At 38.8% G+C, this 24,034-nt stretch overlaps 1 protein-coding gene across 2 annotated transcripts in view; it reads right to left on the bottom strand.

The window, feature by feature from the left end:
• Window positions 1-24,034, bottom strand: part of lamc1 (laminin, gamma 1) — a 192,152-nt gene that overhangs the window by 159,981 nt on the left and 8,137 nt on the right. The gene's annotated exons all lie outside the window — the stretch shown is intronic.

The raw sequence follows: 24,034 nt of genomic DNA, 5'->3' as shown, positions 1-24,034 counted from the left end.
AGGTAGAGCTCAACACAGCACATTCAAGTTTACATTTATGAAACACTTAGGAAAATTATTAGGTAAAAAACACAAAAAGATGGAGAAGCTCAGCAGGTGAAACAGACATTTCAGGCTTGAGCCCTTCATCTTTGCTACATAAAGGTCATTGTTTGACCTGCTGAATTTCTCCAGCATTTTGTGCTTTTACTTCAACCAGAATTTTGTGATTTACTTATGAAAATGATTAATATAATATTTTGCTAGTTGTAAGAAAATTCCAGATGCAGAAATATTAGATAAATGAGAATTTACTGTGGAACAGTTTTTTTTGTGGGGGGGGGGGAGGGGATAGGGAGATCGAAATCGATCATCCTACTGAGATTGGTCAGAACAAATGACCTTTATCTCCACCTTTCTTGTGAATGAAATTCCTTCAGTTCATAAATGTTTATGATTACAAAAGTTAAAGAGTAATATTTTTGTAAAGAATAAGATCTTTTAAAATATTCTGAATTTAAGTACACAGATGAACACATTAAGCATTATATGCTTGGACTCAAAACAAGTCTTCACAAAGAGCAGAATTCAACACAAGATACAACGTCCTTTCATGAGTACACATGAATTTTGTTGCATTCATTTACCCTGAACTGAAGTGTGAATCATTGGTATTAAAGATTTTTTTTTAAAAACATGATGCCCTAGAGCCATGCGCATTGAGGAGCCTATTATATATAGAAAGTAATTTTAATTTGGCTGTTTTGTTTTAATCCTTCTTTCAATATTACTTAATGCACCAAATATGGCTTTTTGTCATCCCTTGCAAAGACTTATTTTGAACCCAGGCTTCTTGATCTTTTCTGCCAGATTCAAATCAGAGTATTTAATTAAACATGATACTCTTTACTATTGTAACCTTAAACAGTTACATTTGCTGAGCTATTCATTCACAGCTCACTCTGTAAATCGTGCACACCTATGACATGAAAAGAAATGGCTTTTTTTTTTATACACACATTTACCATTAAATTTGCAATGAGCTTTGCTTTTAAGAAAACAGAATAAACTTTGCTTGAATGTCTTTTGCAGTTGAGCCTCAAAAAAAATGAAATGGAGACAATGCATTATCTTTCAACAAATCTCCTATGACAGTTAAATTTTGTTTATTTGCTTTTAGCAGCTGGTTGGAGCCATAAAGAAAGTAAAAAGATAATGCTGAAGCATCAAAGTTTCAGGCACAATGCAGACAACAGATCTGATGAAAATCTGCACAAGATGAAAGTCGCGACATCAGGCCTTTGCCTAACTGTGGTTCTTCCAAAACCTGAAATCAGTTCAGCTTGCACCTTTGTTATGTCTGGTCCTCCAAGTGGAGAGCATAGCTTTAACAGTCTTCAAAGTTATGTATCTTCTCAGATATAGCTCAATTTTAAAAAAGACCCATTTTTGGAATACCACACGAGAAATGGTGCAATGTCTAAGGTCTCCTTTAGGTAATCTTTGGAAGGTGTAGTTTTGGATCGGGGGAGGGGAAGAGTTGGATAGTGAGGTTTTAAAGGTAACAAAACTTGTTTGTGCAGGAGTGTGGAACAGATGATATACAAGGCAACCTAAACCTTAACACTACAATGTCTATTTCAATCTCTATAGCACCCAAAACAGCTTTGTAAAAAAATGAAATCTACAACCACAACAAAAAATTAAGTCACAGAAGCTTTGTGCTCATTCCCATTTCAATTTGGAGTGCTTATGCATATGACAAAGTTTAAGTCTAGTCACCGTTTTCCGCAAGAAAGATTTGGATATCTGTGTTTGAATAAATACTAGTTCAATACAAAGCAAAAGCCACAAAAACTTGTTCTGCATGGGCAGCATGGCTGGCATAGCAGCTAGAACAACGTTATTACAGCACCAGCGACCCAAGTTCAAATTGGCTGCAAGAGATTATACATTCTACATGCCCATGTGATTTTCCCCTGGGTCCTCCATTCCAAAAACATGCACTGTTTATGGACATAATTGGGTGCCTGGACTTGTTGGTCAGAAAGGCCTGTTGCTGTGCTGCACACCTGCACTTCTAAATTAAAACTGAATTACTTCCCTGATACCCTCCCAAATTATTTTGCAATTACATAGCTTACAAGCACATCTAAGATGTGGAAAAAAGATTTGCACTTTAAAAGAAATAAATTGGGGTGAAAATCTACCCTAAATTGTTTAAATCTTAATTACTGGGTATGGTTGACTGTTCCACTATGCATGAAAATCGATATAAGTATAACCTGAAGGTGTAAATTACCAACCACAACAAATCCAACTCTGAACATTCCAGGGAAATGCCTGCAGGAATAGACCATTCTGCCTATCATGGCTGCTCTTCTACTTAATGAGATCATTGCTGACATTTCTTAGCAGTGACACTTCACTATACTAACACTATTCATGTTTCACTTCATTTCTAAAAATCTAGCAATCTTTATAAAATTCAACTGGGAACCCATTTTCTCCTGGAGATTTATTGTTTTGTAAACTACTAAGTGCACCATAAACCTCATGTTCAGTAAAAGAACTAGGTAAATCATCTTTACCCTCAAGTTAAATTTGGTAACAACAATTGTGACAAATATTCATCTATAGTCTCTTCATTATGTAGTGATTCAGATGTATACAACTTTTCATAAAATTCCTAAAATACATCACTGATTCTTTGTGGTTAATATGTCACTTCATTATTATTCTATTGTGTTGCATTAATTGTTCTAGAAGGTTGTTCCACTTTTAATTGCCAAGCTAAGGCTAAATGTGATTGCTCCCCAAATTCATAATATTTCTGCTTAGACCGTTATATCATTTTCTTTGTTCTACATGTTAACATTGTAATTTTTTAATTAAAAAAACTTCTATATTTATCCTCAGATGATTTTTGAATTTCCTTTTCCAATGATGTTATTTTCTTTTCCAATTTAACTATATCCTTCATATATTCCTTAAGTTTTGAAGAATAGCTTATAATTTGTTCTCTTAAATAAGAAATCAATGCATCCCAAATTATAAACAAATCTTCTGTTGAAAGTAAATTGGTATCACAAAACAATTTTATATTTTGACTTATTTAAAAAAACCAAAAATCTGACCTATTCAATAATAAAGAATTTAATCTCTACCTATAGAATAAGTGTTGTTTTTCAACAAATTCCAATTCAATCAACAGTGGAGAATGATTAGATAATATTCTTGCTTTATAATCAAAATTCATAACTCTTGATTGATTTGAGCAGAAAGCAAAAGTCATTCGAGAATAAGTGTCAAATCTACTAGAATAAAAATAATGCCGATCCTTGGGATGGATTTTTCTCCACATATCAATTAAGTTGAAGTCTTTCATTCAAGATAACAATATTTTAGCTGCCTTTGAGTTAACTATAGTTCTCGATGATCTATCCAATATAGGATCCGAACAAAAATTAAAATCACCACCTACTAAAACATTTTCATGTACATCTACTAAATTTTAAGAAGTATCTTGTTTAAATTTTTGATCATCTGTATTAGGTGCATAAATATTTAATAAAGTCCATTCCTCAGAAAATATCTGACAATTTTATAATGAATTTAAAGATTTATTGATTCCATTATTTATGAAAGTAACAGAACAAACTTTTGAACAACATTATCTTCCAGAAACTTTCCACGGTAATAATTGTAGTCATTCCCAAAAAAAGAGATCCATTAAAATCTGCTTCATACAGACCTATATCTTTATTGAATGTTGATTACAAAATTATAGAAAAGGTATTAGCGAATAGGATGAATGAGTATCTTGTTGAATTGATAAATATGGACCAGACAGGTTTTGTTAAAAATAGACAAACTTCAGAAAATATAGCAAGTATAATCCATTTAGTGCAGAAGAAATATGATTTGAGAGATATAGTAGCATTAGATGCAGAAAAAGTTTTTGACAGGATAGAAAGGGACATTTTATTTAAGGTTTTAAGTAAATTTGGCTTTGGTGTATATTTTAGAAATTGGATTAAGGTACTCCTAAAGCTTCTTTGGCTTGGCTTCGCGGACGAAGATTTATGGAGGGGTAATGTCCACGTCAGCTGCAGGCTCATTTGTGGCTGACAAGTCCGATGTGGCACAGGCAGACACGGTTGCAATGGTTGCAAGGGAAAGTTGGTTGGTTGGAGTTGGGTTTTTCCTCCTTTTGTCTTTTGTCAGTGAGGTGGGTTCTGCGGTCTTCTTCAAAGGAGGTTGCTGCCCGCCGAACTGTGAGGCGCCAAGATGCACGGTTTGAGGCGATATCAGCCCACTGCCGGTGGTCAATGTGGCAGGCACCAAGAGATTTCTTTAGGCAGTCCTTGTACCTCTTCTTTGGTGCACCTCTGTCTCGGTGGCCAGTGGAGAGCTCGCCATATAACACGATCTTGGGAAGGTGATGGTCCTCCATTCTGGAGACGTGACCTACCCAGCGCAGTTGGATCTTCAGCAGCGTGGATTCGATGCTGTTGGCCTCTGCCATCTCGAGTACTTCGATGTTGGTAATGAAGTCACTCCAATGAATGTTGAAGATGGAGCGGAGACAATGCTGGTGGAAGCGTTCTAGTAGCCGTAGGTGATGCCGGTAGAGGACCCATGATTCGGAGCCGAACAGGAGCGTGGATATGACAATGGCTCTGTATACGCTAATCTTTGTGAGGTTTTTCAGTTGGTTGTTTTTCCAGACTCTTTTGTGTAGTCTTCCAAAGGCGCTAATAGCCTTGGTGAGTCTGTTGTCTAAAGCTAAGGTAATAACAAATGGACAGATACCTCAATCTTTTAAATTAACTAGATCTTGTAGGCAGGGATGTCCTTTATCACCAGCTTTGTTTGCTTCAACAATACAGCCATTTGCACAAAAAATTCAAGATAATCGCCAGTTGCAAGGGTTTTAAATAAATCAGACTGAACATAAAATTAGTTTATTTGCTGATGATACATTAGTTTGCTAACTCTACCATAATTATCATTACCAAGACTTTATAGTCAGTTCATAGCAGATGGGAATTGGTAAAACAATTATTCACAATATCAACAAGAAGTTCAATTTAAATGGACAGATAAGATTAAATATTTAGATATATGTATTGATAGTCATTTGAAAAATTTATATAAATTAAATTATATTCTGATATTTAAAAAGATAGATGAAGATTTAAAGAGATGGGTAAATATGCCTATTACGTTAATTGGCAAAGTTAATTGTATTAAAATAAATATTTTTCCAAGAATTCAATATCTATTTCAAACTTTACCTATATCTTTGGAAAAGAAAAAATGGTAGAGAGTCATTAGAAAAGTTAACATGGAAATATGACAATGGGAACAAGAACTTCCCAATTTTAAAATATATTATAAGGAAAGGAAACACAATTAAAATTTCTAGTCTTCATGTTTGTAAAAACAAAACCATCTTGGGTGGACACAATTAAATAAGATAGGAGAAATTATACCAGAGAAGATTATTTATAAGTGGGAGCCAAAATTTATAACAACAGATAAAGATGCTCTGATATTAAAACATTTGCTTAATATTTGGAATAAAGTTAAGTTAGAAATTGATGAAAATCTTTTTTCATTATTTCTTCATTAAAAATGTCATTAATCCTTTATTAATTTTTTTCAAAAGATAACTTTTAAAAAAATATACAGAATAATAAAGAAATTTCAAAACTGTGAGATTGTTATAATGATAGATTGATGGCTTTTGATCAATTAATAATTAAATATGATATACCTTGCAATATGTTATTTTCAGTTAAGATCTTATTTAAGAGAGAAATTAGGATAAGAAATGGTTTTAAAAGATCTTTCAAATTTGGAGCAAATTATAGTTGATGGAATGACTAAAAAATATTTTGTTACAAGAACAAACACCTAAAGTAAATTTGTTTAATTCAAAAGAAAGGTGGAAACAAGATCTAGACATGATAATAGATCAGCAGGATTGGCAAAATCTATGCAAAGTTATGTATAATATTATCAATGTAAGATACAGATTACTCCACTTTAATTTTTTTTTTTTTTTTTTTTTTTTTTTTTTACATCATTTGTATATCACACCCCATAAATTAAGTAGATGGAGATCGAATTTATCGGATCAGTGTTTTAGATGTGGAAAAGAAATTGGAACTTTTTTTCATTCCACACAGTCCTGTTTGAAGGTCAATTTTTGGGGGTAGTTTCTGTCAGTAAATTTTTGTAATGAATAACTGGAGTGATTTTTCCATTAAATCCTGAATTATTGTTGTTAGGAAATTTTGAAAGTGACAAATTCTGTCAGATTCTCAATTAAAATTTGTTGTTAGCTTTAGTAATAGCAAGAAAATATACTGCCGTAACATGGAAATCTGATGTTTCATTAACATTAGACAGATGACATGCTGAAATTCAAAGTTGTGTTACTTTAGAAAAAATTGCTTACTATTTATGGGGTAAATATTCCTTAATTCTACAAATTTGGGGCCTGTATGCTAGAGTTAGGAGGTTAAAATTATAATCCTTTTTTTAAATTGTCCTGACAAGTGAGGTTTTCCCTGAAAGAACAATATTTTTTGGATCCTTGATGCAATCTAAATTAATTATTATGCAGTAATGATATTATGTATCTTAGTTATGGGATTAGATTAGGTTTGGAGGAGGAAAGGTTTAGAGGATTTTTTTTTTTAAAGTGTTTAGATTTTTTTAGAAATATTTTCAGCATATATTTGTTAACATTGTATTATGGTGACTTATTATTGTTGGTTTATTATGATCTTGTATATGTTGATTAAATAAAATATTCAAAAAAATCAAGCAATCCCAGTATTTTACATTATCAGCGAAATAAGCCTTCACAGCCCACTCAAATTGCAGATATTCTGAAATACATTTTTGGTGAAAAAAGTTCTTCTGTCCTATCTTTTAACGACTTGCTTCAATTTGAGAATATGATCCCTAGTTCTTGGTACCCTAACCAAGGGGGGAAAAAAATCATGTCAAGCCTCTTTGCCTCATAATAAATTTGAAGACAGAGCAAATACATTGATTATTCAGAAATCTAATGGCAGCAGGGAAGAAGCTGTCCTTATGCCACTGAGTGCTCATCTTTAGGCTCCTGTACCTCTTTCCCCCCCCACCCCCCCCCACCAACAGTAGCAGAGTGAAGAGGACATGGCATGGGTGGTGGGGTCTTTGACAATAGAGACTGCTTTTTTAAGACACCACCTCATGTAGATGTCCTCAATGGAGTGAAGTCTGGTTCCTGTGACGTCGCAGGCAGAGTTAACAACCCTCTGGAGTTTTTTTCTTGTCCTGAGATTTGGCACCTCCATACCAGACAGTGATGCAACCAGCCTGAATACTCTCCACTGTCCACCTGTAGAAGAAATTTTCGTGAACATACCGAATTTCCTCAAACACCTCACAAAGTATAGCCACTGGCGAGCCTTCTTCATGGTTACAAAAGCATGGAGGTTCCAAGACAGATCCTCAGAGATATTGACACTCAGGAATTTAACGTTCTTGACCCTATCCACTACTGAGCCCTCTGATGACTGGGTCGTGTTCCCCTGACCATCCTGTAGTCCACAATCATCTCCTTGGTTTTGCCAATGTTGAGCGCAAGGTTGCTGATGTGACACCACTCAAGGAGCTGGTCTAACTCGCTCCTGTACATTTCCTCATTGCCATTTGTGATTCTGCCAACAACTGTGGTGTCATCGACATATTTTTAGGTGGCATTGGAATTGTGCCTAGCCACACAGTCATGGGTGTATAAAGAGTAGATCAGTGGGATAAGATAACATCCTTGAGGTGCGCCTGTGTTGCTAATCAGTGAGGAAGAGATGTTGTTTCTAATTCGTAATGACTGTGGTCTTCCAATGAGAAAGTCAAAGATCCAGTTGTAGGGGTGGGGGGGTGTACAGAGGCCCACAGTTTGTAGCTTCTTGACCAGCACTGAGGGAATAATGGTATTGAAGGCTGAGCTGTAGTTGATGAAGAGCAGACATATGTATGAATTGCTGTTTTTGAGGTGATCCAGAGCTGAGTGGAGAGCCAGCCATATTGCATCAACTGTGGAGTGATTGTGACGATAGGCAAATTGCAGTGAGGCCAGATCTTTGCTTATGTACATGTTAATTCTGGCCATGACCAGCCTCTTGAAACATTTCATCACAGTAGAAGTTAGTGCTACTGGGTGGTAGTCTTTGAGGCAGCTCACACTGCTTTTCTTGGGCACCGGGATGATTGATGCCCTTTTGAACCAGGTGGGAACCTCTGACTACAACAATGAGAGGTTGAAAATGCCCCTATACCCTCTGGCTAGTTGGTTGACACAGATTTTCAGTATCCTGCCAGGCATGCCATCAGGGTCTAATGCCTTGCGAGGTTTCACCCTCTTGAATGATGTTCTGACATTATCCTCAGAGACAGGCATCACAGGGTCCTCCCTTTGCAGGGATTCTATTAGGCACTATTTGGATTTTCTTCTCAAGGCAGGTATAGAAGGTTTTCAGATCATTCCCATTCATTTAACTTATCCATAGTGCTACAATGCATCTGTGCAACATCTTTATAAACCATCGCTCAACTTTGCAACAGCAGCAAACTTGGACACTTGGACACATATCATTAATATTGATCATGAATAGCAGGGGGGTAAATATTAATCTCCACAGAACCCTGCTAATCAAAACCTCCCACCCCCAAATTAAAACATTTACTTCCATTCTTTCCAGCCCTTTAAACACTTTTCAATTCACCTTAATATATTACCAGCCGTGCTAGGACTCCAATTTTGGATAGTACCTTATCAGACCTTCTAAAATTCAAAACACCACATCATCTGGTTTGTCCTCATTTATTCTGCCATTCGCCTTCTACAAATATTTCAGCATTCAAGTTCAATTTATCATCCAATTGTACAAGAAAAAACCAACAAAACAGCGTTCTCTGGTCCTTGGTGCATACGATCAGCGCCAAGAGGAGGGGCATTCATGGGTATGGCCCATCCTTGCAAGATGCTGCGTCCACAGCCATTGTTTGCCATCAGACCTGCCCCTGCCCACGTCAATAGCATCTGTCAAGTCCCACTAGCATCCAGCTTGACACATACTGGTGACACTCCACACAATAAAAGCAGCACTTTCGGCTGCTATGTCAGAGGGACGGCGAAGGTTTACATCCGCTCGGAAGATGATCACTAGCACCCCCTACTACCCTCCAACCGAGTTTACGACTGTTGGACTGTGCCCCACCCAGTTACCCCAATGCCCTCCTCTAACATTCATTCTAGCACCGACCCTGTTGATGCAAAAACACATCCAGACATAATGATATATATCCAGAGGGTTTGTGTGAGCAGTTCAGTTCCTCAGCAGTCTGTTTCGCACATTCTGATTCTGGATCTGATATTCCTGTATCTCTTTCCCAATCGGAGTAGCTGAAGATGCTGTGTGCAGGTTGGTAGGGGTCTTCAATGATTTCACGTGCCATCTTGAGACAACGATCCCAGTAGATCAGATGTGGGGGAGGAGGTGTGGAAAAGAGGAAACTGCAGTGATCCTCTTTGCTGCTCCTATGGTCCTCTGGATTGACTTCTGATCTAATACTCTATGGCAGTGGTTCCCAAACCTTTTCAGGCTACCTCCTTGGCTCCCAGATCACATCCCTAGCACCACCCCACAACTCACACCCCCCCCCAACCCCCACCCACAACAAACACACACACATAGGTCTACTGCAAATTTAAAACAACTAATCTAACACTATAAAAAAGCATATGCATTTCACAAATAAAACTTATACTAAACCAATTTATAGTCACCATCCTCTGCCAGTCAGCACCACCCCCTCCCTAACCTGTATAAAAAATTCCACACTAAAATGCATACTTATCACAATTAAAATAATCATAGAATAACTGCAAGACTAGCACACATGGGAAATGGTGACTTTAAACGTCCAACTTTATGTAGCCACTTTATCCAAATGTCACACAAAATATAGTACAGTGCTTTGAAAAGACCAAAAAAATTCAACACATTTGGAAGAGGTGGCACCTAAGAATTGCCCCTAACACCAAAACACACACTTTCAAAATAGTTATCACATTAGTGTCTGGAGAAGCAATTCAATTCCCACAAAAATACTTTTTCATTTGCCTTCAGAGTTGCCTTCAGAGGTCATCAGCAAGCAGCAACAGTTTACTGCATTTCCAACTATGCAAAAGCACAAACAAAGATCCTCAAATCATTCACTTACTTGCTAAGTACAGAGGAAAAGCTAAAGCTAAAAATTCCAAAGGCTTTAACACAACTTCAAAGCAAGGAAATGTGTAATGCCATTAACTCATCCAATGTGACAAAGGGGACTTTTGTAAGTTTGAATTGCAACAGTGAAAGAATGGAACAGTTCCAACAAGAGAAACAGAAGTACTGCTGTCAAATTCACAGCACTATTAGCTTTTCACAATGAACTAATGATTCAAACTCTCCACACTCACATTAAAATCTTGCAGTCGTTTCTTCAATTACAAGTGGGAAAGAAAAAAGAAAATATATCGTACCAGGACAACACATTTTGTTTTTTGATTTTAATTGTCAATAATATAATCAAAAACCCTGCCAATATCTCATGAAAGGAATACATTTGATCTCAGAAAAATAAACCACTATTCAGAAATGAACAATCAAGAAATTATGGGGAAAAACCTGCTGAAAGATCAAATGCCGAAAGGATATTTCCCAATGTAATTAATCCAGACCTGGAGAGGGTGTGGGGATAATTTCTGAATAAAATGCTGTCCATTTAAGGCAGAGGTGAGGAATAATTTATTTTCTGAGGGGGTTACAAATCTTTACAATCCTCTGATATCTGAGGGCTACAGATACGTGAGTTACTGAATTTATTCAAGACTAAAATAAATAGATCTGTGGACTTTATGTGAGGTACGTATTACTGAAAATTACCAAGAGTTGATGAGCTATGATCCTACAGAAAGGTCACATGCTTCTCCCCAGCTTTTAATTCAGGCATCTGCCAGCTTTTTACTCACACCTTGAAGGACTCAGGGCCAAAACATCAGTTATATATCTTTACCTCTTATGGACACTGTGAGTCCTACTGAGTTCCTCCAATATTTGTGTTTTTCTACAAGATTTCAGATTTATTGTTAGAGTACATACATATCACATACAACCCTGAGATTCTTTTTCCTGCATGTGTAGCAGAATTACCACTTATTGGTAGTGGAAAAATGACTTGTCGCACACATGTAAACAAATAAAGAAATGTGACTGACTGTGCAATTCCTAGAGAGAGAAAAAACAATAAAATGCAAAAGTAGAGTCCTTAAATAAGTCCCTTATTGAATTTGATGTTGAGGAATCTGATGGTGGAGGGATAGCTGTAGTTATTGAGAGTCTTGTGGAACCATCTTTCCTCATGGTAGTAGCAAGAACAGAGTGTGTGCTGGGTGATGTGGATCCCTGATTATTGCTGCTGCTCTCCAATAGCAGTATTCCATGCAGATGATCTCAATGGCAGAGAGGATTTTGCCTGTGATGTCCTAGGCTGTGTCCACTAACTTTTGCTGGACATTCCACTCAGGGGTATTTGTATCCCCATACCAGACTGTAATGCAGCCGGACAGCACACTTACCACCACACAGCTGTAGAAATTTACCAAGGTTTCCAATGTCCTATAAACCTCTGGAAACTCCTGAGGAAGGCACTGACGTGCTTTCTTCACAATGTCATTTGTGTGTTGGGTCCAGGAAAGATCTTCCAAGATAGTAACTCCCAAGAACTTAAATCTGTTCACCCACTCCATCTCTGATCCTCCAATAATCTCTGGATTGTATATCTCTGGTTTTCTCTGCCTGAAGTCAACAATCAGCTCCTTGGTAGTAAAACACAAAAGTCTGCACACACTGCAGTTAAAGTAAAAACACAACGCTGGAAAAACTCAGCAGGTCAAACAGTGTCCTTTATATAGCAAAGATAAAAATACATAACTGACATTTTGGGATTGTGCCATTCATCAAGGTATGGAAAAATGTCACCAGGCATCCAAACAAAAGGTTAAGGGGGAGGCTTGGTCATAAAGGCAGGAGGTAATAAGTGGAGAAGGGAAAGAGAGCCCAGCAGCAAGGAGAGAATGGATGGCTAGGTGAATAAAGAGGGAAAGAGGGTGGAGTGCTAACAGGTGAAAGGGAAGAGAGGGGGAAAGGAGAGCAGATTTGCAGAAACCGAAAAAGTCAATGTTAATGCCATCCCACTGAAGAGTGCCCAGAGAAAATCGGATGCTGTTCAACCAATTTAAGGGTGGTCTTGGAGGGATAATGCACGAGGCCAAGGGCCTCTGGGTGGGATAATGTGCGAGGCCAAGGACAGCTCCTTGGTTTTGGGAAGATTGAGTGTAAGATTCTTGTTGGTACACCATTCAGCCAAGTTTTCAAATCTCCCTCCTGTATGCTGACTCATCGCACTTTTTTATACAACCCACTACCATCAGTGAATTTGTAGATGATGTTGTTGTCGTACCCAGCCATGCCATCATAAGTATATAGCAAGTAGAGCAGGATGCTAAAAATGCAGCCCTGTGGTGTTCCAGTACTGCATCACAGCAACTGCAGACTTTTGGGTTTCACTCCCAATTCTGATGCTACAAGTCCCAGACCAGAACTCCAGGGCACCACACCTTGTATTCCAGTTCCTATTTAGCCAAGTAATGTCTGTGGTTGGTCTGGAGGAATGAGAATACAACAAACGACCCTCAGTTGTTAACAATAATCACACACAAAAAGTCATTAAACAAAAAAGAATCATCTAATTTCTCTTCCAGCTGGCGAAATTACACAATTGTACAAATTTTTCAAAAGGAATGCTTAGAGCAATACATTTCAATCATGTCGCAAAAATTTAATCTTTTGAGAAAGAAAAAAGTATTTTCTTGTACAATTGAAATATAGACAATTTTGGAAAGATCAATGAGTACTGCATTTTACAAGACTGGTTTGTATTTAAATCAAATTTTCAATCCGAACCACTTTGGTTTAGTTAAGTTCAAGTATATTTTGCATTCTTCATTCATTATATTCTGTTAGTTTATGGACTATAGTTCAGATGTGCAATGTACTTAGCATAGCATGTACAACTGAAGTAATCAAATGTCCTTTCAAGGACAGGGAAGTGCTCAGGAATTCAGCTGAACAACTACAACACCTTATTTAGAAAAGAGAGGCATGCAAGATAAGACTTGCTTTGGGCACTTCTTTAAAATCTGTCAGCTCAATAAAACATGATAATTTATTTGTAACAGCGTTGCAGCTTTTATAATGGGGAAGTGCAATTCTTTTATTGCCCAGAAAAAAACCTTTGCTGATTCAAAGCAATCGGCCTAACAAAAATTAAGATCGACTTTCAGCTGCTGCTGTGCTTTGACAAGATTAATAAGGTTTGAACACAAACCATAACCTGTAGGTCACATTATTACTCAGCATTTAAGGCTTTCGGCCTTGTTATGAGATTCTTATATTTTCATTCTGAAATAATATTTTAAGGCCATGACAATACTGGAACAGACTAGATCTGCAAAACTAGTACACAAATGGATCTCATTTACAAATAAATTGATTCAGACAAAAGAAACATTGCTCAAACCATAATGTGTTGCAATACATCAAGGAATAAAAGACAGGCAAAGCCAAAAAGTAAAACTAGCCCTTTTTACACTGAAAAGTCATGTTATATATATGACCCATCCCTGGAATACAGCTTGCTTGTTCACACAGAACAGAAGAAAACTTGGGTCAGCTTCCTGAAACAAAAGAGGCAGGATGTGCAGCACAGCAGTGTGGTGCCTAGTGAGATGTGTTGAGAAAAGAATCAGATTCGGTGGGTCTGGACACAAAGGTTTGCAATCACACGTAGCTTTTATTAATTGTGTACTATTCAACCCTTTTCCATGCTCTTTTATAAATTGTACCATAACATTTTCCCACACTCTTCTACAAATTGTTGTGTGTTAATAAAAGCTATAGGTGACTTGCAAACCCTTGTGTCCAAACCCACCGAATCCGATTCGCACAGGAGGTGCCGACATTCGCACACTTTGCGTCTAGTAGAGTCCCCTCATCTACTCGCTGTGAACCTAGGACTATGAATCTTTTCTGGACCCAACATCACAATGTCAGGTTCCCTTCCCATTTCGACCCTTTTAGACTGGCCCGCATCAATACGTACCACTGCTGACATTATTTACCTTGGCGGATTAAAGCCAAGTTCAGGACCCCCCGTCCTCCCCCATCCATCTTTAATGCATTCACACAGCTGGGTGAAATGCTCAAAAGGTGGGTAATACCCAACTTTAATCGTCTGTGTAAAAGGGGCAACTATTTCAAACTAACAAATAACTCAAAAAGCTACAAGAAACACATTTGTTCATTTCAGCAATTAAACATTCCTTATTCCAACTTTATAGATTGCCCACATCTCCCCTACTACCACTATTTCCCCGATCCCCACCAACACCCAAATACCGGTTCTTTCTCCAAACTCTGCCAATCATTTTCATCACCACCAGCCTAACTGCCCACTTGGCAACTCCAAGTTTTATTTTTAAAAATGTTTCTTTCATTTCAAAGGAAATTCTGAAATACCAGCATATATCACAGATCTGTTTCTTGTATCCTTGTATTACATTCTCATCTCTCTTGACCACTCAACACATTTCCTGCAGGGCAATTAATCAATAACCCTCCTCACTTCTCAAAAACTGCTGTGAAATTCAAAACTTTTAACTATCCATCATCAGTTAAGCTCCTTTCCTTCTCGAAGGTTATTTCCAAACCTGCATTATGCTGCCAGTTGCTACCTCACCCCTCCCTCCCAACTCTCTGCACTCTCATCCTGATGCAGGATCACAACCTGAAACAGTGACTATCACTTTGCCTCCACAAATAATATTTGTTCCTTTGAGTTCCTCCAGCAGTTTGCATTTTGCTTGATTCTAGCACCTGTAGACTCTTGGGTCTGCAATTATGTCTCCATGTCTAATTACAACACCCATAACTAAAATTGCAAACATTCTATGACTGCAACCATGTTGTTTTACCTCCATCTCTCTATACATGTTTAGCCACATAATGATAACCATGGATTAAAATGTTCAGTTTTAATCAATAGCTAAAGAAAACTCCTTGGTGACTTTTTTTTAAAGTTTTAAATCAGCAATAAACAAATCTGCTGGAGAAGCTAGGAAAGTTGAACAGCAGTGAAAGAAAGAATGGTCAATGTTTCAGGCTGGTATTCTTCATCAGAACTTAGATTTACCATCTCAGACAGTACCAAATTCTCCAGATGTTAGTATCTACGGACTCCTATGTGTCCTTCATTGGACAATATTGCTACTATAAATGTCCCCATGTTCTTCATGATTAGAGTGAAAATGAAAACGATTGTGTAATAGACAATACTGATACTTCCTTTAGAGATGCTCATCTTGCAAATCTCACACGCCTCAGCAATTTGAAGGAAAATATTATGAACACATTTTCATTCACTTTTTGCAAATATATTTCCTCTTCCACATCAGTCCAATTTCAATACCCAGTGTTCCTCTAAACTTTTCCCACCTACTTTTCGCCTGTAAATTTCAAGTGTACATCAAATATTTCTTCCCACAGGATAATGTTGAAATCAAATCATTATGGTATCCCTACCTTTAATATCCATTATAAGGCTCCCCAAATCATTGCATTATTTAACCCTCTTTGTCATGCTAAGCTTTGTAAAACTTAGCTTGGCATCACCTAATCAATACAGGTATACCCTGCTTTATGAATACTTGAATTACAAAAATTCACTTTTACAGAGAAAGCGGTGTTCACTTTTACGAAAGGATTTGAATGGGTTTTTGCTTTTACGAAAATAGCCTCTAATAGTATTGAGCAGGTCTTCGCTTTACTTTATCTCGGCTTACGAAAGGTTTCATAGGAATGCCCTAGTTTCATAAAATGACGTATACCTATATTTCCCAATACAAAAAGCTTTTCCAATGTGTTAAGAGTTAAGCTCTATGGAAAGAAACAAAAGGAAAGTATATGCCACCACTACAACATGGACAAGATGAGAAATAAATGCCAAGACAACAGAGAGAAATTGTGATATCACTCTTCTTCTTTGGCTTGGCTTCGCAGACGAAGATTTATGGAGGGGGTAAAAAGTCCACGTCAGCTGCAGGCTCGTTTGTGGCTGACAAGTCCGATGCGGGACAGGCAGACACCATTGCAGCGGTTGCAGGGGAAAATTGGTTGGTTGGGGTTGGGTGTTGGGTTTTTCCTCCTTTGCCTTTTGTCAGTGAGGTGGGCTCTGCGGTCTTCTTCAAAGGAGGTTGCTGCCCGCCAAACTGTGAGGCGCCAAGATGCACGGTTTGAGGCGTTATCAGCCCACTGGCGGTGGTCAATGTGGCAGGCACCAAGAGATTTCTTTAGGCAGTCCTTGTACCTTTTCTTTGGTGCACCTCTGTCACGGTGGCCAGTGGAGAGCTCGCCATATAACACGATCTTGGGAAGGCGATGGTCCTCCATTCTGGAGACGTGACCCATCCAGCGCAGTTGGATCTTCAGCAGCGTGGACTCGATGCTGTCGACCTCTGCCATCTCGAGTACTTCGACGTTAGGGATGAAAGCGCTCCAATGGATGTTGAGGATGGAGCGGAGACAACGCTGGTGGAAGCGTTCTAGGAGCCGTAGGTGGTGCCGGTAGAGGACCCATGATTCGGAGCCGAACAGGAGTGTGGGTATGACAACGGCTCTGTATACGCTTATCTTTGTGAGGTTTTTCAGTTGGTTGTTTTTCCAGACTCTTTTGTGTAGTCTTCCAAAGGCGCTATTTGCCTTGGCGAGTCTGTTGTCTATCTCATTGTCGATCCTTGCATCTGATGAAATGGTGCAGCCGAGATAGGTAAACTGGTTGACCGTTTTGAGTTTTGTGTGCCCGATGGAGATGTGGGGGGGGCTGGTAGTCATGGTGGGGAGCTGGCTGATGGAGGACCTCAGTTTTCTTCAGGCTGACTTCCAGGCCAAACATTTTGGCAGTTTCCGCAAAGCAGGACGTCAAGCGCTGAAGAGCTGGCTCTGAATGGGCATCTAAAGCGGCATCGTCTGCAAAGAGTAGTTCACGGACAAGTTTCTCTTGTGTCTTGGTGTGAGCTTGCAGGCGCCTCAGATTGAAGAGACTGCCATCCGTGCGGTACCGGATGTAAACAGCGTCTTCATTGTTGGGGTCTTTCATGGCTTGGTTCAGCATCATGCTGAAGAAGATTGAAAAGAGGGTTGGTGCGAGAACACAGCCTTGCTTCATGCCATTGTTAATGGAGAAGGGTTCAGAGAGCTCATTGCTGTATCTGACCCAACCTTGTTGGTTTTCGTGCAGTTGGATAATCATGTTGAGGAACTTTGGGGGACATCCGATGCGCTCTAGTATTTGCCAAAGCCCTTTCCTGCTCACGGTGTCGAAGGCTTTGGTGAGGTCAACAAAGGTGATGTAGAGTCCTTTGTTTTGTTCTCTGCACTTTTCTTGGAGCTGTCTGAGGGCAAAGACCATGTCAGTGGTTCCTCTGTTTGCGCGAAAGCCGCACTGTGATTCTGGGAGAATATTCTCGGCGACACTAAGTATTATTCTATTTAGTAGAATCCTAGCGAAGAATCACGTTGCTCTCCATTGCAGGCAAAATCAATATCACTCTAATGCACACCTAAAATGATGTGAATAGTGTCACATGCTGAAGATCTTTTAAAAGGTTATGAAATTGCCTGTCATTGAACAATAAACGTTAAGATTTGTTCCAGAATTAAGCATTTGCAGTCATGGCAATATCTAACATAAACCAGTGTATTTTGGAAAATGTCAGAATTGTACTGCCTTTGTTTTTTTTTAAATGTTCATGTTACAACCTGTAAAAGGTTTGTAGAACACTTCAATCAGTTCAGTCTGCAAGCATGACTCCAGTTTCCAGTTGCCTGTCAATTTAATTCTCAATCTCACTCTCATTCAGACCTCTCCATCTTTGAATTCCACCTTGCTACAAAGATGCCAAACACAAGTTGAAGGCACCATAATTTATCTTGATGTAGCCCTCAAGTGGAAAAAAAATAATTAAACTCATCAGCCTATTTCCCACAAAAAGCATGCTGCCAGTATATTCAGAGCAAGACCAAAATAATTACTCATTCAAATGCTAACACCAGACCGGCAAAATTCAATTAATAAACACACAAAATCCTTTAAGGTCCAGAAACGTGACATCATAAGCATTTAATCTTGCCTATGTTCCCCCATCCTTTAGGAAATGCTGCCCCTCGCTGATAAAATAAAATGCAAAACTATACAATAGTACTGAAAACATTACATCACACTCAAATCTCCTGAGTCCAGGCCTTCACTCCATAAAAGGCCTTTGGTTATCACACAGACATTCGCTTTTCCTCAAAAACAAATGCTCAGGTGATAATAAAATGTTCAATAGCCAGAATATTTTCCAAAACAAGAACCAAAATATTGGCCGAACTGGTAGACTCATATGGATACAAAAGCTCATTTTTGTTGTCAATTCATAAAAGTTGTTTTGCTTTATATATTACTTTAAGAGCTGGGCAAGGCAGAAAATCAGACATGTACAAGCAGACAAATTCAGGATATTCTGTAATTTTGAATACAAAAGGATGTTTCTGGATATGTATAAAATGATTACAACTTCTTCTGCCTCCTTCTCAGATCTAACAAAGTCTTCAATTTAAAATGTTAACTATTTCTCTTCCGACAGATGTGGCCTGACCTTCTGAGTATTTCCAACATTTTCTGTTTTTATTTGGGAAAAGTTTTTGAACATTTCCAATCTGACAGTAATTTTCATGAGGATGGGTGATCTTTACCTAAACAGAAGATTTCATTTTACTTTGCTTTTCACTCTTCCTCAGTTCTGCTGCCAAACTTCAAAATGGCATTATATTAAATAATTAGTAAAAATCAATGTATCAAGGGATAGCTACTGATATCACTCACAAGAAGTTTTCTCTAAGATTCAAGGAAAAATCTCTCATAGCATTTTACAGTACATTCTATTCAAATATTCAAATCACAACAAATCTTCTATTGCTATAATGGATTAAGATGAATTACGCATGAAACACAAATTATTAGCAGATCCAGCAAATAAAAGCAGTTGCAATTTAAAAATACATGAGAATTTTTTTAAAGTTGGGGTGGCCACACCTTAAGTACTATGTAATATTTTCATCCACTTATTTGTGAAACGATATACTAATATTGGAAGCAGTTCAGGACATAGTTACCTGATTCCTGAGATGCACAGATTGTTAAAACAAATGATTGGATATATCTTAAGGGTCTAGGAAAATGAGGAAAGTTCTCAGTAGGCCATTTCATGTCAGGCCTCCGCCTGAAGGCCGGCTACAGGAGCGAATTGAAAACTAAAAACTTACCTTTCAGACAGCAGCCCTAAAAAGCTGCTCCAGCATCCCATTCATATCCAGAGGTGCCTCATAGCACCCTCCGGAGTCAATGGAGGCAGGGCAACTGGTGCCATAGCACCACTCGTCATAAATAAGCAGCAGAGCAATGGCCGTCTTCTCTACCCATAATTCCCCACATAGCTGGAACAGCTCTGTGGTTCCCAGAACAGTTCCAGCTGCATGGGAGATTATGGGTAGGAAAGACAGTCATTGTTCTGCCGTGTTTTTGAGCCGCAGAGAGCAGCTCCGAAGGCCAAAGCAGCCCAGTGTAGCCATCACAACCCACACCAGACTGCTCCGACTGACAGCCCCTTGTTGATGACTCCCACTGCCCCAATGGCCCTGCCTTAAGGGGTTCACAGAGGGAGAGGGGTGAGTGGGGAGAATGGTCGTGGGAAGACGGCATCATCATCCCGCCTCTAACTAGCCACTTGCAACAGCTGTACATTTAAGTCAGGCGATAGAAACATGCAATCATTAATTGATTTAGGTTAAGAGGATTATCAGATTTCATTTATCTATTTAGCTTTAGTTGTGGCTAAGAAATGTATAGCACTTACTTGGAAAGATAGAAATATACTAACTTTAAATAAGTGGTATTTGGAAATGAAATTTTGTTTGACTATGGAAAGGATATCTTTTTCAATTCAGGATAAGATGTCTTTTTATAAGTTAAAGTGGACTCCGTTTGCTAATTATATGCATTTAAGCTTGATTTAAATATATGTTTAAGCGTGATATTTTAGTATTGACAATTTTTTTTTAATGTTGTTGTTAGAATTTTTTTTAGGTTAAGTTTTATCTCTTTTTTTGTAAGTGGGTATTTTTTTCCATATATAATATTGTCAATTTTATTAACTCTTCACTCTTTATTTTGGGGGGGAGGGTTGGACTAATTTTAAGTTAGACTATTAATTCTTTCTTTGGCTTGGCTTCGCGGACGAAGATTTATGGAGGGGGTAAAAAGTCCACGTCAGCTGCAGACTCGTTTGTGGCTGACAAGTCCGATGCGGGACAGGCAGACACGATTGCAGCGGTTGCAGGGGAAAATTGGTTGGTTGGGGATGGGTGTTGGGTTTTTCCTCCTTTGCCTTTTGTCAGTGAGGTAGGCTCTGCGGTCTTCTTCAAAGGAGGTTGCTGCCCGCCAAACTGTGAGGCGCCAAGATGCACGGTTTGAGGCGATATCAGCCCACTGGCGGTGGTCAATGTGGCAGGCACCAAGAGATTTCTTTAGGCAGTCCTTGTACCTTTTCTTTGGTGCACCTCTGTCACGGTGGCCAGTGGAGAGCTCGCAATATAACACGATCTTGGGAAGGCGATGGTCCTCCATTCTGGAGACGTGACCCATCCAGCGCAGCTGGATCTTCAGCAGCGTGGACTCGATGCTGTCGACCTCTGCCATCTCGAGTACTTCGACGTTAGGGATGTAAGCGCTCCAATGGATGTTGAGGATGGAGCGGAGACAACGCTGGTGGAAGCGTTCTAGGAGCCGTAGGTGGTGCCGGTAGAGGACCCATGATTCGGAGCTGAACAGGAGTGTGGGTATGACAACGGCTCTGTATACGCTTATCTTTGTGAGGTTTTTCAGTTGGTTGTTTTTCCAGACTCTTTTGTGTAGTCTTCCAAAGGCGCTATTTGCCTTGGCGAGTCTGTTGTCTATCTCATTGTCGATCCTTGCATCTGATGAAATGGTGCAGCCGAGATAGGTAAACTGGTTGACCGTTTTGAGTTTTGTGTGCCCGATGGAGATGTGGGGGGGCTGGTAATCATGGTGGGGAGCTGGCTGATGGAGGACCTCAGTTTTCTTCAGGCTGACTTCCAGGCCAAACATTTTGGCAGTTTCCGCAAAGCAGGACGTCAAGCGCTGAAGAGCTGGCTCTGAATGGGCAACTAAAGCGGCATCGTCTGCAAAGAGTAGTTCACGGACAAGTTTCTCTTGTGTCTTGGTGTGAGCTTGCAGGCGCCTCAGATTGAAGAGACTGCCATCCGTGCGGTACCGGATGTAAACAGCGTCTTCATTGTTGGGGTCTTTCATGGCTTGGTTCAGCATCATGCTGAAGAAGATTGAAAAGAGGGTTGGTGCCAGAACACAGCCTTGCTTCACGCCATTGTTAATGGAGAAGGGTTCAGAGAGCTCATTGCTGTATCTGACCCGACCTTGTTGGTTTTCGTGCAGTTGGATAATCATGTTGAGGAACTTTGGGGGACATCCGATGCGCTCTAGTATTTGCCAAAGCCCTTTCCTGCTCACGGTGTCGAAGGCTTTGGTGAGGTCAACAAAGGTGATGTAGAGTCCTTTGTTTTGTTCTCTGCATTTTTCTTGGAGCTGTCTGAGGGCAAAGACCATGTCAGTAGTTCCTCTGTTTGCGCGAAAGCCGCACTGTGATTCTGGGAGGATATTCTCGGCGACACTAGGTATTATTCTATTTAGTAGAATCCTAGCGAAGATTTTGCCTGCAATGGAGAGCAACGTGATTCCCCTGTAGTTTGAGCAGTCTGATTTCTCGCCTTTGTTTTTGTACAGGACTATTAATATTGTGTTACAATTAACGGGGGGGGGGGGGGGGGGTTATTTTGTGTAGTTTTCTGATGTAATATTGTAATCATACCTTTTTTAATTTTTTTTTCTATTTTTCTTTAAATGTAATTCTCTATTGTATTCATGTTATAAAATTTTAAATAAAGTCTTCAAAAAAAGTCAGGCGATAGAGTGCAGCACTCTGCCGATTATCCTTCCCCAGGAAGGGTTGGAATTAGCGCCTCGGAGACGGCCACGGCGCATTCAGAAAGGTATGTCTTTAGCCGTAAGGGTGAAGAACCTTTACAGACTGGTGTTTTCCCTGCTTGAAAAGTGCCTAATCAAACATAATCCAAAGGGAGTATGACAATGTACATGATAATGCTAGCACATGTGGGAGTGCATTTCTAATGAGAGGTCATAATTACAAGGGGACAGACATTAAAACCTAAGAATTGTTTCTCAGACAGTTGCGACTCTGGAATTCTCTGCTCCAGATAGTGGAGACTAGATCACAGATGACATTTCTAGAACTGGGAGAAAGATTGCAGAATTGAAGGCAAAATGCAACTTGCACAAAGATGCCAGGTAGCCTTACCTCTGCTCTTATCAGCTTGTGTATTTTTACGTGTATAATTATAATGATATTGATTATAAACTCCACCACACTAACATTTCCCCAAGATAATCATGTTAAGTGGGTGTGACGGACACACCGGGAAAGAGTAGAGATTCAATAAGATGAGTCAAGTAGGATGAATAAAATTCCATCTCAAATAAAATGCACTCCATGTAACATCAAAGCAAGAACACCAGTCATAACCATTAAGAGGTAGGTTGCAGTTAACCACTGAAGAAATATCCAAGATCTGCCTCGCTTTAGAGCAGGCAAATCACAGAAGTAAAAACCCAGACGCAGCTTTTTTTGAACAAAATTATTTCACCATCAATTGCTTAGCAAACAATTACAAAATTATGCCAGTTTACAGAGCTATACCAAAATTGTCTTCCAACTCCAAACATATATTGCTCTCTTTCAGATGAGTTAGTTAAAAAAAATGTGAACAATGTAGTTCCTGTTAAAGTGTTTTAATTCCAGTTAAGACAGACTAAACATAATAACTACAAAATTACAAAAAGGGTAATGTTCCACTGAAATGTTCCCCATGCAGCTGTACATCTCTAATTCGGCACAAGGTCACAAGTTAAATTGTTCATTATAATTACGACCAAGATCATTTTCATCAACCATATTGTTATCACTTGAAAAGTTCAATTTTCTCCCATCCATACCCAGAATTTCTCAAATCTATTATTTGCTGTTAAGCCAGATAGAGCCAAACCTAAATATTTGTTTTAAGCCACTTGACAATTAGACAAGAAATCTATCAACATTTGTATCCAATTAATTAATTATCATGCACGTGGAAAAGCCAATGAGTCATGAACTGCTCTGTTTGCAAGATAAGAACATGTGCAGGATTTTCATGCAATCAACTGGAATTTCCTTTCGTTGACCTGACTGTTATCCTCCAATTTTAACCACTCAACTCTTCCAGCTCATAAAGAGACCAACTACCTTATACACCTTAGCTCCTTTCTCTTCCTTCTTCAATTCTAGATTGTGTTGTATTTATCCTCATACTACTAAACTCAACCAGGTATTATTTTATCAACTGTATTGTTTCCATGCTCTTCCATTTCAATTCAAATTACCATGCTTCTTCCACCACTTCTCAAAAACAATGCATAATGATGGCATAAGAGACTGCAGATCCTATAATCACTTTTGTTTTTTGCTTCAATTCATGATGGCACAAACTTTCTTTCCCCTCACAATCACACTTCCTCAGAACAAGAATGAACTTGCTTATAGGGTTGGTAGATTAATTGGATCCTATAAAATGCCGTCAACTTGAAAGAGATTGCTGGAATCAGGGGAATTGATGGGAAATGGGGAAAAATTAAAGAG

The sequence above is a fragment of the Narcine bancroftii genome, chromosome 5 (assembly GCF_036971445.1).
Source record: "Narcine bancroftii isolate sNarBan1 chromosome 5, sNarBan1.hap1, whole genome shotgun sequence".
NCBI lineage: Eukaryota > Metazoa > Chordata > Chondrichthyes > Torpediniformes > Narcinidae > Narcine > Narcine bancroftii.
The sequence above is the reverse complement of the archived record's forward strand: the minus strand, read 5'-3'. Positions and strand labels throughout refer to the sequence as shown.